Raw genomic sequence first — 16292 nt, forward strand, 5'->3', positions numbered from 1 at the left:
TTGTAGGAGGGAGGAAACACAGAGGCCGGCAGTTCGTTCCACAGCCGAGCTGTTGAACTTAAGAACGAATCGTAGAAGCGACCCGTTCTCATGTGACAAGTGTCAACTGTGTACAAATGTTGGGCGCGCGTTTGGCGTGTATCCCGACTACGCACCGGTGCCGAAGGGATCAATGACGCTAGTTCTTCAGAGCATCTTCCATTGTAATACCGATAGAACAAGGACAGCATACCTACCTGACGCCTGTGCTCTAAAGATTGCAGTCCGTTTGTTAAGATTGGGGAATCTATCAAACGGACCGCCCGTTTCTGCACAGAGTCAAGGGTTTTTTTCAGGTATTTTGGGGCTCCAGACCAGAGATGGCTGCCAAATTCGACAGTAGGGCGCACTTGCGATTTGTACAGGGTGAGCAGTTGTGTACTATTAAAGTATCTGCGGGCCCTGTACAGTACGCCCAGCTTCTGAGAGGCCAACTTTACTCTAGCTTCGATGGAGCCCCCGTACCTGAGCTGGTCACTTATAGTTACACCAAGCATATCAATGGAAGGCCTGTTCGGAAGATTGCTTCCGTTGAAGGAGACTAGATTATCATTTGGATCCCTTTTAGACGTAATCAGACAGGATTGGGTCTTTGAAACATTAAATTCGACGAGATTATTTTTACCCCAGGAGGAAATACTCTCGAGATAACCGTCCATTCTCTGCTTCAAAGCCCTCCGAGCCGTTGGAGTTTGTGTGCCCTTTGGGGGCTTGTCAAACAAAAAGCTATCATGAACTGTACTGTCATCCGCGTAACAATGAATCGGTGCACATGTCAAAAGGTCATTGATGTGCAACAAAAACAAAGTTGGAGACAGAACCGATCCCTGTGGGACGCCAGCATTTATGGAGTGCGAGGAAGAGGTGAAACCGTCAGCAACCGCCTGAATCGACCTATCCCTTAAAAAGTCAGCAATCCACGTACACAGGGATGCGGGAAGTCCGTAAGAATGCAATTTGTTGACAAGTCCTCGGTGCCAGACCCGGTCAAAGGCCTTGGATATGTCTAGTGCGACCGTTTGGGTCTCACCGTGACGTTCCAGGCACCGCCCCCAAACATGCGTCACATACGCGAGAAGATCACCGCACGAGCGGTTCCGCCGGAATCCGTATTGACGGTCGTTGATAATTTTGTTCTTCTCGAGGTATGTGAGCAGTTTGTCGTTGATCACACGTTCCATCACTTTGGACAGAACTGATGTGATCGCTATGGGGCGGTAGTTGGCCGGGTTGGAGCGGTCACCTTTCTTGGGAATAGGGTGAATTACCGCTTTTTTCCAACCAGGGGGCACAGTGCCACACTTCAGGGACATTTTGAAGAGCTTTGTCAAAACTGGAACTATTTCCGCAGCACACCTCTGCAATACCAGGGCAGGTATTCCATCAGGTCCACTAGCTTTGTTAACATCGAGCCCCCGTATGACGTGGAGTACATCCCGATGCCGGATCCTCAGCTTTTTCATATAGAAGCCGCAGTGAGGAACCGACGGCGGAACAGCACCCCCGTCGTCGAGGGTCGAGTTTTCCGCAAACATTTTCCCTAAAAGGTTTGCCTTTTCGGTGGCGGTGTTTGCTAGTGAGCCGAGCCGAGTAGAATACAAATAAAAAATAAATGACTCGATAAGAAATATAAATGTAAACTACTAAAAAAAATATTTTTCAATTGAAATGTATGAACGCGTAAAGGAAACAACTTTTTAAAAATACAGTATTATAGCTAAGATTATCTGTGACAGTTTCACTTGATTAATTTTTTTGCTTTGTTATAAAATTATTTACAAAATAAATAAAAACCAGTTTTGTGCTTGAAACTGAACGTTTCTAGACTCCGTTTGTCAAGCGATTTTAATGCCTATTACCTACAATATAAGGTATACCAAGAATATATACATTTTTGGCTTGTAGCTTCCTCTTAAGAAGTTTTGTTGCAGTGTCGCTCAACCTGCAGACACGTACAAAATATTTTACTTATTGATGAAAATTGAGTACCACTGGTTTGTTGGATTAAATTTTACTCTTGCTATCCGCAGTTGTTTAGAAAATACTACGCATTATAATGAGAATTGAGAACCACCGGTTTGTTTGATTAAGTTTTAGTCTTGTTAAATCGGTCAATCGTGTTTATCTATAAATCGATTTGATAAAGACCGTACGATTTTCTTTTTATACTTGATAAGGTATAATCCGATAGTCAGCATTTATATATTTGGTCTTGAGACTTGTGGAGCACTGGAGTGAAAATTATGGTCAATTCCTTCTAAGGTTATTCTCGTTCTTAAACGTTAATATTCATTAGAAATATGTATTTAAGCTTGTATAGACCATTATTAATAGTTCTGTGAACAGTAGACCTGAAATCCATATTATTTTTTAATAAATCAATTCATAATTTACGCTGAAATCAAAAGATTTGTAAGTAGGTACATAAAAACCTTTTTAAAAACTTGAAACCCACACAGGATGCTCTTAGGAAAATAATTTCTCTCCGGGCCTATGTCATCTTTAGGGATGCTGTGTGGAGGGTCTTTTAAGGAAAAGAAGAATAGGAAGTTTTGGGAAGGAAACGAGTATCCCCTGAGGTCTGATCAGTGTGTCTATCACTCCCGCTGCGCCGAAAGGAGTTGAGATAAGAGAGACAAAAGTTGGAGAGGTCAAAAGGTCTCCCCAAACAGCCTCAATTTTAAACCAAAAATATTTTAAGTAACGTTTTTTTATTATTTAAAATTACACAATTTGTCCAAAGAAATGTCACCATATTAATGACAATTCTTTTTTTGAAAGTTTCTTTAGGCCGGTAGGTAGGTACCCAATATTGATTATTCCGATATGATATTATGTAGTAAAGTTAAACCAGGACCTGGCTACGCTCAATCAAAAATACCGTAGCTCGTAGTGGTAGAAAAGAAGTTGCTAACTAAACATTAATAGTTGCGTTGACCTAGATATTCCAAATGGTTTGTGTTGGATACATTTTCTTTGCTAAAATCGACTATTTAGGCGTCTCCAATATTCCTCCCCTGGATTATTATTTCGGTAAAAATATATCAAATTCAAATACACTTGGGCGAGTCCACTGTTATGAATTTTTCATGTTTTCAGTTTGGTAAATTTTGTATATCGAATTAAGATAAAACAATTGATGCGAGTCAATAACAGTGGCATCCATAGTGTAAAAAATTAGCAAGATTTTAATACTTTTAAAGCATTTTCCGGTAAGATGCTGGGAAAAAAACTGTAGGGAGTTGGTCCATAAAAAAACTACACGTTTACAGAAAAAAAATCGCACACGTTTTCTACATTTATAAATATTGTTAACAGGAGCTTACATCAACACAACTACTATAGAAATTTAAAATCAGAATCTAATAATTAATAAATAATTTATTTTTTTTGGAATAACTTTATTGAGTAAAACCTCAAATTGTAATATTTAATTATTGAAGACAATATTAGCGATTTCTAAACGAAAATCTGAAACGAAGATCATCCCAGACTTGCAAAAAAGTCAATAGATGTCACACATTGAAATAAAAAAAATAAGATAGGTTTATCTAAAAAGACGCTGTCTAGATTGCATTTAGTTCGGGTTGAATCTTGCGATCATACATAAAGATAGTAGCCAATAAAACAAAATAATAAAATAAAAATAATGTGCGGTGAAAAAATGAAGACAATGTTGGAAGTTCTTATTCGATGTATGACACAGTTAAATGTGACCGAAGGGGATAGGGTCCCATTAGCTCAGTGGTAAAGAGCGGTGCCCCGGCAAGGCAAGGGTCCTCGGTTCGAGTCCTAGTTGTGACCGTATCCTTTTCTGATTTTTCTGTTTCAGATTTTCGTTTAGAAATCGCTAATATTGTCTTCAATAATTTAATAAATAATTAGTGAATAAGATTAAGACAGGGACGCTTCGATGTTTTGTAATATCTCTACATATTAAACGATGAACGATGAAAGTGAAAGGTACAATCAAGTCAATCAAAATTTATATATTTTATGCAAATTTTTTAAAGTCTCTTTTTAAAATGTACCTTCTTTTGAAATCTTTTAGCTACTTAGTTTATTCTGTGCTTTTTTATGTGCTCTTTATTGTATTTTATAAGAATTTAACTCTAATTTAACATTTATAAAAAAAAAAATAATACTTTTAAGAAGATTAACATGATTGTAAAAATTACTTTTTTTTGTTGTTAACCCGTTTCAGAACAGACATTGTCTACAAATTATACAATCCGGGTAATGAAATTATTAAAAATCCATTAAAAAAATTGCTGTCGTTTCATGGTCAGGATCAACGATAAGGGTATCTACGATAGGATGCATGAATGTAAATGAAGAATGGAGTTGGGCCTGGCATTTGCAGGCGCAATTGGAGCAGTCTGCTCCGGGCGCCGACTTGCCAAGGAGTCAAAGAGCATAGACTCTTGAGGTTTTTATTAGCGCCAGGCGTCGTTTTTTCATGAGAGAATTATAGGTGGTCCATCCTTTCTGTTTTACCCCATGACGCCATGGTGGTTAGTTAGAACTAGTAAATGTTAATGGTTTTCTACCACCAAGTAAAAACATTTCTACGTTTTACAGGGTTTTCCAATAAGAGGTGTTATTTTGATATTCAATCGTAAAAGATCAATGTTTTCGTTGCTTGTGTGGCACATAGCGCCGTCTTGTTGAAAGTAAACGCTGTCCAGATCAATACCATCCAATTCCGGCCATAAAAAATCATTAATCATCTCTCGATAGCGCAATCCATTTACCGTAAATGTTGCTCCAGCCTCATTTACGAAAAAGTAAGGTCCAATGACTCCGCCGGACCATAAACCGCACCAAACAGTCACACGTTGAGGATAGAGAGGCTTTTCAACAATAACCCTTGGGTTTTCCGAGCCCCAGATGCGACAATTTTGCTTGTTGACGAAACCATCGAGGTGGAAATGGGCCTCATCACTCAAGATGATTTGCATTTGATTCACTCAAGTGAATTTTAATAATTTCAATGCGTTGTTGAAGCGTGTATCGTTCCATTTTTATTAATGGCGTAGTTTCTACTTGTCAAATGTAAAAAATGACAGCTTCAAAAGTAACATCTACCGAAATAGCGGGCTATTCAAAATAACACCTCTTATTGGAAAACCCTGTACTTGGTTTTTGTACTTGGTTGTAAAGGATTTTGTTTATAAAAAGTTTGTACATATTGTACCGCAGTAAATAGGATACCTATAGTCCTATACCCGTCTCTATTGAAAAACCAAATAGATCTTCATGCTTCACAGAGCAGTGCAAATATTTATTTTGTAGTTTTTAAAACTCTGAGCAGAACCTACTCTAAGAGATCTTATGCACATATTTACTTTCAATACGGGATGAAATAGCTGGGGAACGTGTTACACGTAAACTTAAAAAATAAATTATATCTTATTGACATTTATCAAGCAACAAGGACCTCTGGGTCCAGTTTTCATCTCATCACTCTACCATGAAAGTCATCTTTAAATAAATAAAATAAAGGTACGCACAAGAGTCCCAAATGTCAGGAGCCAGTGAAGGGAGGAGAAGGAGATGGGTAGAGGAAGATTGGGAAGTACCTGGCTATTCAGATCCGGTCATCAAATACGCATCATTCTATTCTGGATGGTGCTCATTCACTAGGGCGATACTGAGAGTATATTCCACTCTGTAACGCGCAAATGTATAATACATTATTTTTAAACTAGTAAATCGTGGTATTTAATTATTGAAGACAGTATTAACGATTCTTAAATTTAAAAAAAATGTGAAACAGAAAAAGATTCATTCGCATCTGGGAATTGAACCCAGGACCTCTTACTTACCGGGAAAGTGCTCTGACCACTGAGCTAATTCGACTATATCTATCATCTACCCATTTTTAACAGTTTCATGCTTCGACTGAGACCTACCAACACTGTTTTCATTTTCCTATTGCATATTTTTACTGGCTGCTTCATATAAGCTGATATGAAGCTGAATTAGCTCAGTTATCAACCTTTTTGCTGTCAACTTCCCCGGCAAGGGAGAGATCATGGCTTCAATTCCTTGATGCAACTGAATCTTTTTTTTCTGTCTTTTCTGTTTCACAGTTTTCGTTTGAGAATTGTTAATATTGACTTCAATGATTAAACATTACAAGTTGAGGTTTCACTCATTAAGCTTTTCCAAAAAAATAAGAATAAATTGTGAAATTAAACAAGTAAAAATTAGTTGCGCACGGTGGGATTTGAACCCGCAACCTCCGGATCGCTAGTCGAGAGCCTCAACCACGGAGGTTATCTTTTGTGTTACAACGCGAACACTTCTGTATTTGATGGTGTCATACCCATAGACAATAGTCCGTTAATATTTTTTATTCTGTCTGTTAATACTGATTTTCATGACTTCGCAAAATACAAAATTTTGTTCCTCTTATTCAAAATACAGCTTGTGTCGTATCACATATCTCTGTTTTATGAGTTAACCACTGAGCCACAGAGGTTGTGATATTATTCGCATTCTCCATAAAACGGTTATGCACCAATATATTGCGAAGAAGTTTACCAATTTGAGGTACATGTAAGTACAGAGTTTTCCAATAAGAGGTGTTATTTTGATATTTTTCCCGTAAAAGATCAATGGTTTCGTTGCTTGTGTGGCACGTAGCGCCGTCTTGTTGGAAGTAAACGTTGTCCAGATCAATACCATCCAATTCCGGCCATAAAAAATCATTGATCATCTCTCGATAGCGCAATCCATTCACCGTAACTGTTGATCCAGCCTCATTTTCGAAAAAGTAATGTCCAATGACTCCGCCGGACCATAAACCACACCAAACAGTGACACGTTGAGGATAGAGAGGCTTTTCCACAATAACTCTTGGGTTTTCCGAGCCCCAGATGCGACAATTTTGCTTTTTGACGAAGCCACCGAGGTGGAAATGGGCCTCATCACTCAAGATGATTTGCATTTGATTCACTCAAGTGAATTTTAATAATTTCAATGCGTTGTTGACGCGTGTATAGTTCCATTTTTATTAATGGCGGAGTTTCTACTTGTCAAATGTCATAAAATGACAGCTTCAAAAGTAACATCTACCGAAATAGCGGGCTATTCAAAATAACACCTCTTATTGGAAAACCCTATATAAAAGGTCACGGGGGCAGTTTTACTATTTTTCGACATACATCATAAGATAGTTGCTGAACTGCCTGTACTGTAAGTGACGTTGAAAATGTCGATGGTCAATGCAGAATCGTTCAGCAGAGTTGGGTTGCTCTGTTAATTAGAGCATTCTGATGGGCAGAAGCATGCATCTTCCACGAGTATATAAGTTAATCTCTTATATAATATAAGTTAATTTCAATATAAGGGGATTAAGTGTAGTTGCAGAGATTACTTAAAATTAAATTACTTAAAATGTTTGCCTAAGAATATTTTTCGGCGTGCTTCTAAGGTGTTGAAATCGAGCATTCCTGTTAAGAACGCAAGAATGGATGCATACCTACGGATATGGATAGTATGTATATTCTCTCATATATAGACGACGATAAACGCATAAACCTCTTTTTCTTCTATTTTTAGGATAAGGTTTTGTAAGAAGGGGCCAAAAATACAGCTGTATTCCAGGAAACTGCGAACAAGGGCTATCGATATTGTCACATCCCACGGCCACAGTCACAATTCATCCTTTATACATTATGATCGTAAATATTCACTTGAAACCCGCGGGCAATGTGCCGGTAATACATTTTATTTTTACTCTGTGCAAAAAACATTTCTTTACGTCATCCGTCAGATTTAAGCTTGCTTTGAATTTGAATTTTGACTCGCTGCCAAGCGGTGATAGCGGACTTTTTTCTCTCCAGAGCTGAATTTGAAAAAAAATTACAATTTGCTAAAACATACTGATTTCGGTCGTTTGTAATGTGATATTCCTGCGTAATGAACTCAAATATGTTATTTCAAAATCAAAACTGATGATTGTTCGAAATCAGACAAGCGAAAAAGTAGGTAGGTAGGTAACCTTTAATCGTGAAATAATTTTATTTTTTTAATTTAATTAATGATTCTATATTTGAATATGTATTTCTTCAAAATTGTATTTAATAATTGTGTGTTTCTTGTGTTTAACTTATTTTGATGATTTTTAAAGTTTACTAACGGTTTTCATTCGAAAGGTAAATTTCTGACATCGCAATAATTTGTCAACAAAAAAAATATCATTATATTATAAATAAAAATGAGAGTATTTGATTTTGAAATCCTGAGGCTAATATTTTATAAACATTTTCAGCTTCGCAAAACCTAAGATTTAATATTCCGCGAATTTTCATAGGTCTGCGCTAGTATTTTATTAAAAATGAAGTAACTCTGTTTTCGCGAGATGTAAATATATGAACAATAATAGAAAATTAATTTTGTTCAAAATTTTATACGGAATTATGTGTTTTTAATGGCCAGTTCGTAGAGCAGAGTGATAACAGGTACTTCCCAAACTATCCACTTTCCTATCTCTTTCCCTTCCCCACTCCCTTCATCAAAACGTACCCAATTGGGGGTGCGATAGTCTAATAGACGCCGGATAGTCGGGAGCAGTTGGAACTCTTGTAGTCGCATGGTTCACATTTAAAAAATCAAAATAATAATGTAGAAAAATTAAAATAAGTATATGGCATCCATTTTTCACAATTAAATAGATATTTCCAAGTGCAATAGCTCCCGATGAAGATGATTTTAACAATAAATTTAATAAATTGCAGTCAGAAAATTCTGTGCAAGTTTCATGAAAAGTTTTCCTCTCAAAAAGATTTTGCTGCTTCAGCAATCCGAGTACTATTTTCTCAATTTCTCTAATGCTGCTCTGTAAATAATCTCAATAAACTGAGTAGCTTTCAGTTGAGTTTGAAACTAGCAAATGAATTAATGAACATATTCCCGAGGAAACACATTTTCTGTCATGACTTGTGATTTAAATAATGGTTTCTCTCACACGGAACCCACACAAATAATTATTTACAGAGCAAGGAAGTATGTACTGTACGTCACAAGTAATGTTGAAGCTAGCTAACTAACCATCACGCTGTTTCTCCGCAGGGGTAGGCAGAGAGGATGGACTGCCAAACAACTCGTTCTTAATACAAACTCCTTGCTTCGTTCACATTCAAACATCGTCGCATACACACCCTTCTGTTATTCTGACGCTTGACATGGCCCGACTCAAGTATCTGGTTTACTTGATCGTGCCATCGCTTCCTCAGGCGTCCCCGTCTGCTTCTACCATTCACTTTTGCGTCATGTATTCTCCTTATACTCCTTTCTAATCTTACTCATTACATCCCTAATCTATGCGACCCTTTCTTAATCTTTCTCATTACGCTTACATCAGCCTTCATTCATTGCACACGTTCTCGTTGTAAGTGCAGGTTTTACCACATATACGCCTCAGGAATCTCGTTTTTACAGCATTCGGTCAGCAATGTTTAAGTAGTGCGTCCGAAAATGAAAATAACATCCAAAAAGTTATAGAGTTCATTGAACAGGAGTTACAGACGGACAGATGGAATCATAACCGAAATTAGTATTTTTAGTAACACCAAAATAAGTTCCATAATCTTCATCCTATTTACATAAATTATGCTATAGTCCAGAGTAGAAGAAACTAGATGACAAAATTCAATTGAAAATTTTGTTTAAACTTTTTTTTGTGACGAGATCTGTTTAGCCAGGTTATCTCAACCATTCTCTGCAGTAAGCTATCTTAGCAGAAATGTCACTTTGTCAAATAAATTGCAAAATGTAATAAATGAGATCAATCAAATCAGAATTAATTTTTGGAATGTAAGATTAAATATTTGACGTATTCCACATTTGATAGAATTGATTGACCTTGTAAATTTATTGATAATTTAATTCAACATCTCAATTGTGTGACTTTGGCTTGACCCTCTCAGTCCGGCATTAACTTTCAAAGGTCAATCCTCAGAATTCAGTTCACTGAATCAGTAGCCAAATTTCAATCCTAAGATTAGCATTTTCAAAACCGTTAGCATAAATACCCTGTTCACTTTGGGTGTAAAAAAGTTCCTTCCAACATTTGTACACGGTTGATATTTTTCACATAAGACAAGATCATCTGTACACGGTTGACATTCTTCACATAAGACAAGATCGTTTGTACACGGTTGACATTTTTCACATAAGACAAGATAATTTGTACACGGTTGACATTTTTCACATAAGACAAGATCATTTGTACACGGTTGACATTTTTCACATAAGACAAGATCATTTGTACACGGTTGACATTTTTCACATAAGACAAGATCTTTTTTTTTCAACTCCTGGTGCTCAACAGTGGAGCGACTGTAATAGCTTACTTCGCAGCATCTCCAAAGATAACATCACAAAGCAAGGCCTCCTATGTGGAGTTAATTTAAAAAATGAAATTGGCAAATAGTATGAGGTACAGTTGTATACAAATTATGTGTGTATTGTAATGGTATTGTTTATTAAGTAAATACGTTTTATTATTTTACATTATAAATTTTATGTAAAATTGTCTTTTTTGTTCTTTATTCCATATTTTAATTTTTTATCTGAGATGTTTTTTGTTTCTCTCTTTTTGTGTTGAGTGAAAGATTGTTGAATGCTTTTATTGTCTGGTGTGTTGTCTTTGTCCAAAGCCTGTGTTAGCCGTCGGAGTTTTTATGTTTTTTTGTACGCTTGCCTAACTGGTCTAATAATTTTTTGGTGAAAAATGTAGTTTAGTAGTGTTTATACGTATAGTTGGCGTATATCTAGTACGCCAAACTTGTTAGGATGCTGATATTTTTTCAACAGAGCATCAGAATAATTGTATTATTGCAATCGGTTGCAATTTCCATTCAGATAAGGAAATTTATTTTTGAACTCCATATTGCAAGCTAAGTTGCCCTTATGTGGAATTTTTTTCTAACCATTTAAGGCACATCACCATATCTCTACACTTGAAACTCGATTAAATTCGCCATACAAGTTAATTCCAAGCTATTTAAAAACACTCTTTAGTTCCAGATGAGAGATTGGTGCGCCACAAATTTGGACTTGACATCGGACATCATTACAAGTTACACTTGTTTTTTTTCTATTGGGGAGAATAACTTAGAAATACGATCTAACCAAAATTTTATTTAAAAACTAACTGAATAACATGCCTTCTGAAAGGGTATGCAGAGAGAATGGACCGCCATACAACTCTGTTTTGACATATATTCATTTCTCCATTTACATGCACACACTCTTCTGTTATTCTGACTCTTAACATGATCTGGTCGTTTCTTTCTCGGACTTACATGTTCTTTCCTTACATGTTCATCCGCTCTATGTATGTCCAAACCATCTAAGTATCCCTTTCTTAATCTTGTGAACTATGCCTTTTTCAGCCTTTTTTCTATCAGAGAGAATCGTTATCACTTGTAAAAGTATTTACGTATTTTTTTTATAAATTGTAATGAAAAATCGAATGCTAATCTTTATTTTAGGTAAACTTCTTCGAAAGCAGACCTTTAATTCCAATGTCTCTCTCTATTCTTAGATTTCCTTTTCTCTTATCAACATTGTTAGAATTGCATGTTTCATGGAACATAAATTGTGTAAATGATTTTGAGGTTGAAAATATCACGCCAGAGGCATAAATAATAATGTGTTTCCAATTGTAGAGGTTTATAGAACATTAAAAAAATTATAAGTAATAATGCAAGTAGTTTTAAACAAAACCTTGTTCCACTGATGGTTTAATTCGATTCTGATATGCCATTGTTTCTAGTTCAATAAATAAAATAAAAATGTATGTAATATTGCGCAAGAATCTCAACTACCTGGACCCGGTGGGACTAAAATACTACCAGAGGGGTAGATACTTCAAGTATCGCCGTGGTAAGAAGTAAGAAGACCACTTTAGGCTTTAGTCGTGTTTGGTGACCAGATCTGATTAGCCAGGTACCTCATCCTCTTCCTCTTACCTGTCTTATTCCCCTCCCTACTCCCTCCAGTCTGGCAACATTCAGGGACTCTTATGCGATATTCACATTTAAAAAAACCTGAAGGAAGTAAAACAGGAAAAGATGTGATAAAGAGTACATTTGGAAGTACCTGGCTGTTGTGCTTTTTCCTTCCTTCCTTCCTTAGCCAAAGTTTCGGGCAGCGTTACATTGTTCATCATCAGGGCAGGTTGATTTTGGTGTGAAGTGTGTGTCAATGTAATTAATAAAGATGAATAAAATAAATTAAACTAAATTTATACTGTATATAAACTTTCAATAAAATTAATGTTGTTTTCGACATTTAGTTTTGGTGTAGCTTTCAAGTATCAGTTACCAAGAACTATTAAGTTTAGCCCTGTCGTCTCTATTAATATTAATGGGGTTTTTGTGAATTTCAATTTCCTCCGTAATTAGGCGTGCTCAATGCGTTTTGGGTCTTCCCAGGACTTCCGGTTTCAATTTAGTGTTTGGCAATTGCCGATTTCTTAGCATGGCCGTGTTTGCATGCTCAAAAATTTTTGGGCCTCACCCATCTAGAAATACGAAATGATAATTTCGAATTTTATTTTTGATACTGTACAAAACACACAGAGCGAAATAAATTAAACATTTTTAGATAATATCAGAAAATTGTGTATTTTATTATGAGGTCATAGCGCTATAAAGATATCAAATTAAGCCGGGCAAAACCGTCAAATAAAAAATCAATAGCATTGTACTGAATTTATAGGTATGTTTCTCAACTGTTACATTAATCAAACGTAAGCAAATTATTGATTATTTGTAATTTTATCCTGGAAAAGTGGATAGAAATTTAACTTTAACTTTTCACAAGTTGGTGGAGTTTCCGAAAGAACCGAGAAAGATGAAGAAAGGGACGCTTCATTGCTTTGAACGGAACTTGAGTCGGGTAATGATGATATTAATTATCATTAAAAGAAGCCAGGCTAACAGCCCACAATAGTGGGCTGATACCAACCTTGATGTAGTATGGCATGGAACATGCAGAAGAGGGATGTATTTATGAGGGAGAGATTTGAGGTTGAACTGTGATCAATCGGCCATGTTGAAAGAATGCCAGACAAGAAAAGAAGGAAAAAACCCACCCACCCAAAACTGCTGAATTTTCATTTTTTTTTTGAGATAATTAAACGATTGGATGATTCAACACTTGAATTGGATCATTTTAGGCAAACTTAGTGGCACACACTGAACAGAGAATCCCTAGAAGTGTGTTCTACACCGATTTGAAATAAAGCTAATATTGCCAATTATAAGACTTGCAACTCCTAGACCTCACGACTTTCCAAAGAAATTGATTATCTGTTTTTCTCATTTAAAAAAGTTTTTTTTTATTAATTTCACACTAAGTAAGAGAGATTTGACCTTACTTCGGGCATCCAGACACGCCCACAACACAGTTTTGGGCAAATCTTCAGTGCTTTGAAGTGACAAACATTCACCACAGGGCGGAGGGCACATGCCCAAAATATTAAACCCACGCACATTGATTCATATTATTCAAATGATGATCGTATTAAATTTGTATGACTAACTCAAAAGTCTCGGGGAATTGAACCCCCAAACATGGTCTGAAAGTCAAAATTCTACCCACTCATCCATATTTACATATTACGTATAGTGTTGACCACAGACATAGGAATTAATAGACGAGAAGATAATGGCGAGGGGTAAAATCAACTGTTGAAGAACGAAGGGGGTTAAGCTGACTGTGATTCGTCAATAAATCAATCTAACAGTAAATAGGCATCTCGCATTATAATATCACCATTTAGTTCTTAAAAGTAAAATCTGCTTTTGAATGAATAGACATTTTTTACATGGGAGCGCAAATTACTCGCCACGTTATGAACTAATTTGCGAAGTCCAAATTCGGCAAAGTAAATTTCTTCTGTTTGCAGAGTCGTAGTTAGTTTCAGAGTATTTAGTTAAGACACTTTTACAAATGTTTCATAATTTACTTACCCCAGTAAACAACGATGAGCACACTTGAGAATCGCTACATTGTGATGTGATAGTATATGTTTCTAAAACTGATCCATATAATACGGTGTGAATAAGCTTAAAATAAAGTAAAATAATGCTTACTTATGGAATGTAATACGACAATTGGGTTTATTCTCTTTTTCACATCTATTTTTACAAGTTTTCATATCACAAGTCAACATTTTGCCGTGTTATTTCGTAAAATGAACCGATGATGCCTCGACCATAGTTCGCACAAGAATGATGACGTCACATTTTCAAATTTCACTTGAGGCCATACGCGAGCCCAGCCGGCTCCAATGGAACCGGTATGGGGAGTGGGGATAATACGCTTTTAATCACTTAGGGCAGGTCTACTAATATTCATATGTCTATGGTGTTGACTTATTTTGGCATCGTTCAATATTCCACAAAATATCCTTTGCCACGGAACAAAATGAATACTCTCAGTATCGCCCTGGTGAAACATCACCACTAGCCATATTTGCCTACCACATAAATATCCCCAGAAATACATACTTAAAAATAGGTTTTAATAAAATCCTTGATGTTTGATCTGTCTTAGCTGATGATCTGTCTATTTGCCAGATGATGTGCATTGTATAGCTTTGTTGCAAAGTATATAAAATCCTTGATATTTGATCTGTCTTGGCTGATGATCTGTCTATTTGCCAGATGACGTGCATTGTATAGCTTTGTTTCAAAGTATATAAAATCCTTGATGTTTGATCTGTCTTAGGCTGATGATCTGTCTATTTGCCAGATGACGTGCATTGTAAAGTTTTGTTTCAAAGTATATAAAATCCTTGATGTTTGATCTGTCTTGGCTGATGATCTGTCTATTTGCCGGTAGACGTGCATTGTATAGCTTTGTTGCAAAGTATATAAAATCCTTGATGTTTGATCTGTCTTGGCTGATGATCTGTCTATTTGCCAGTAGACGTGCATTGTATAGCTTTGTTGCAAACTATATCAAATCCTTGATGTTTGATCTGTCTTGGCTGATGATCTGTCTATTTGCCAGTAGACGTGCATTGTATAGCTTTGTTGCAAAGTATATAAAATCCTTGATATTTGATCTGTCTTGGCTGATGATCTGTCTATTTGCCAGTGGACGTGTATTGTATAGCTTTGTTGCAAACTATATCAAATTTCTTTGGTCAAAAATTATTTTAGCAGCGTGGATAAGTAAGAGATTGTGCCCTTTGGTATCACGAGCAATTTGTTGGGTTGATCTTTACTTGAATCAAAGGTCTGTACTATTCTGAGAAGAAGAACCCTTGTCGTTCCAAAGCCAAGAAAAACAACCGACTAGTCGTCTATTAAGTACATCTTTCTTAATTGCTCCATATTTTGAGATATTCCTGTTGCTTTGAATTTTCTCATCATTTGTGAATTAAGATTTGGTATGCATCACGCCAGTCATGCCATACTCATTTCTGATTGCCATTGGAATGGAAAACATTAGGTATTCCCTTCACCTAATAAATTTATTTCTCTACAATTTTCGTAAGGTTCATCACCTGTATCAAACGCATAGTATAAATTATACCTGAAAATTTCCGAAAAATTAGTAAACACATATCATTTTTTTTAATCAAAAGTTTGATCTATTCCGATTTAACTCTTCAACTCAAAGATATTAGAAGAACGAGATGTGCTATGAGCAGTTCATACTGTGTGGAATTGTTTTGCCCAGTGTCGCCGGTTTTGTTCACCAATACTACTGCACACCTTCGCTTACGCTAAGGTATCCGCACTAATACATAGAACAGATTTCTGTGCGTACACGTCCCGATCGTATTCAAAGTACCCTAATTAGGTAGTACTCCGCCTACGGTCCGGCGGCCAACATAGCATATCTCGTTCTTCTAATATCTTTGCTTCAACTCATAGGCCAATGATAATGATTCTTTAAAAAAAAATTACATTTTTAAATATTTAAAGTAAGGCAAAATTGATCTTACATTAGGCGAATGTTTTATCTTAGGGCCCAAGTCATTTCTCAGGGGAATGTTTATGAAGAAGTGAACATGAATTTTGGGGGGAACTAAGTTGTAAAAAAAAGCGCCTACAGATTTTTCCAGGACCAAACTCTTGAACAAACTAATGAAATGTCTCATTGAAAAGAACATCATTCTGATGAAAAACGTGTGCTGGGCACATGTTTACTATGTGTCCAGACTGTACACTGTGCATCGGTATCATTGAGATAAATGGCAGTATTTCTCAGAGCAC

The 16292-nt window shown here is 36.3% G+C and overlaps 1 protein-coding gene across 1 annotated transcript in view; it reads left to right on the top strand.

Moving 5' to 3' along the window:
* Klp68D (kinesin-like protein 68D) overlaps positions 1–16292 on the top strand; it is a 74411-nt gene that overhangs the window by 26586 nt on the left and 31533 nt on the right. The gene's annotated exons all lie outside the window — the stretch shown is intronic.

Source organism: Hesperophylax consimilis, chromosome 21 (assembly GCF_061612785.1).
Source record: "Hesperophylax consimilis isolate HC1 chromosome 21, BYU_Hcon_1.0, whole genome shotgun sequence".
NCBI classification, from domain to species: domain Eukaryota; kingdom Metazoa; phylum Arthropoda; class Insecta; order Trichoptera; family Limnephilidae; genus Hesperophylax; species Hesperophylax consimilis.